We start from the raw sequence: 2,407 nt of genomic DNA, 5'->3' as shown, positions 1-2,407 counted from the left end.
ACTCCCATTACAATATAACCCTTTTCAACCATGCGCTCGCCGCACAAACCATTTTTCCCGTCGTAAAATTCGCAAAAGTGGATTCGAAAAAGCCCATTTAGACGTTGCGCTGTGCGCTTTAGACAATGCGCTTAGATCGTTAAAATAGGGCCCTTTATATCTAATCTAAATTTAAATAGTTGCATACTTTATCATGAAACAAATGAGATTCAAAGTTATCGACATGGTATGTAATGTATTGGGTATGCAATGTATTGATCTCTAAGTGGTGATTTCCCAGATTAAGCTTAGTTTAATAGACTCTATGCACGCCTTACTGCCTACGTATTTCCGCCAAAATCTCAGTTTTACGTTGGCTTCCGGTCTAGCATTATCCGATAGCAAGACGTGGTGGTAGTGTGGTCTTTTTGTCATTTTCAACTAACTAGCGATAGCAATTTATAATATTATACATATTATCAACCTTAGTTACATAATAGTTTTAGTTTGTTATATTTATACAACATTTTAGTTTTGAGTTCAACACGCTTTAAGGTGCGAACATGATTCCTGTTCATCTCCCATTCCGGCGGCAGTCGATCTTTCTTTAGATCAAACTGAAGAACTCCGAAAGGAGGTGAAGCGCTTGAAGAAGCAAGTGGAAGAGCTGTCTGTCAGTCACAGTTTTTGCTTGGGGCGTTTTGCTGCATCTGACGATGACATACGGTTCTTTACTAGGTAAGATAGGAAATTACCAGATGCTTTAATATCATTATTATAAGATGACATATTAAGACATGGTGTGATTTTTACATTTCGTTATGAAAGTTAGCTAAAACTGTTGGGCTTACATTACCTTAGATGTATATTATCTCAAACATGCCCAACGTTTTATGTAGGTTTGTGACCTACAGTCATCTCATGGCGTTCTGGAGACTCATTGAGCCTGCAACCAACAGAATGGTTCGTGTGACAAGGGCAAAAGCAGCTACAAGAAGTGGTGAAGTTGGAGCAACAGGCAATGCATCTGTAAATATATAATTTTTTATTTCTTCCTATAATTTATTTACATTATAAATATATATTGTGTGGGGAGGGGTAAGGAACACAAATGTAGTACTTTTTATGTATGTAAACTGTATTTTACATTTTATTTTAACAGGGTCACTCCCTAATGTCGGCTGATGAGGTAAGGAAGACGCAGTCCATTGCTCGTCTGAGGGTCCACGTTGAGCGTCTCATCCGCAGGGTGAAGCAACACAAACTGTTTGATGCTGTCATCCCTCTTTCAATCACATGAAGCATAAACCAGCTATACACTGTTGCTTGCCTTCTTGTCAACTACTAGAATGGGCCCTTGGTAAAAGCATGGGCAATGGATTAAAGACTTTGTATGGGATGGATACATTTTGATTGGCAGAGAATCCTATGTAAATTAAATGTATTTGCTATGTATGTTTTTGTAATCGAGTAACAGAAGCATTTCTTTCACAATGCTAATGTAAAAACTGTAATGCAGCAATGTCAATAAGTAATTTTGATGCAGTTTTAATGTACACCACTAATGTAAACATGAAAATAACTTTGATACAGTTTCTGTAAACATGTACATAACTGATACAGTGTTTCTGTAAACAAGAACATATAAATAACTTTCATAAAGCTAAGCTTGTAAAGTGCACCACTAATGTAAACATGTAAATAACTTTGATGCAGCTTGTAAGGTATAGTTCACCCAAAAATGAAAATTCTGTCATCATTTATGGATAAAGACCATCTAAGTGTATTCAACTGTGTATTCTGCTTTGAGAGACCATGAATATGAACTGAAATGTATGTAGTTACCAATTGTAGTAAACTTAAACCCATTTTTGTCTAAAAGTAGGGTTTGAGTTTACTTTAGGTTTTGAGAGATAGTATCTTAAAGGTGTGTTTTAATTTATATTGTTGATGTCTAAAAAATTGCACAGTTGAGTACACTTACATGTTCTCAAGTTTATCATAGGAGGTACTAAAGAAGAAATTTTAGTACATTTCATTAAAAAAAAATGGACAATGACAGAAATGACAAAATGTCAATTAAAAGACCCCAAATTATCGAGCATTTGCATAAACAATGACTTATTTAGCTTTTAAAGTGCTAAACATTTACTTAAGATACTTGCATAAATGTACTGAAGAAATTTTTATAAATTTAATAAGACAATAAACTTAAAATATGAACAACATGTCTATGTTTGTCTGCCTACTCTCAGACTATGTGGCTTCTCTGTCTTCCTCATAGATCTGAAACAAGTCGCCTTCACACTTATCTCTCCTGTTACCTGATCCTTATTAGAAACTGAAAAATGCACAAAGTGACAGTTACAGTGTATTAACATGATAACACAACTTGCAAAAATATAAAAACAGACAATCTGAAAAGGTA

At 34.8% G+C, this 2,407-nt stretch overlaps 1 long non-coding RNA gene across 1 annotated transcript; it reads left to right on the top strand.

Moving 5' to 3' along the window:
* Window positions 1–296: 296 nt before the first annotated feature.
* On the top strand, window positions 297–1,770 carry LOC129435498 (uncharacterized). Its single transcript, XR_008641309.2, has 3 exons — window positions 297–717; window positions 879–1,008; window positions 1,142–1,770. It is a non-coding gene; the product is annotated as an uncharacterized lncRNA (long non-coding RNA).
* Window positions 1,771–2,407: the final 637 nt, after the last annotated feature.

Source organism: Misgurnus anguillicaudatus, unplaced genomic scaffold (genome assembly GCF_027580225.2).
Source record: "Misgurnus anguillicaudatus unplaced genomic scaffold, ASM2758022v2 HiC_scaffold_27, whole genome shotgun sequence".
Taxonomy (NCBI): Eukaryota; Metazoa; Chordata; class Actinopteri; order Cypriniformes; family Cobitidae; genus Misgurnus; species Misgurnus anguillicaudatus.
Note: the sequence above shows the minus strand (reverse complement) of the source record. Positions and strands in the feature narration are given on the sequence as shown.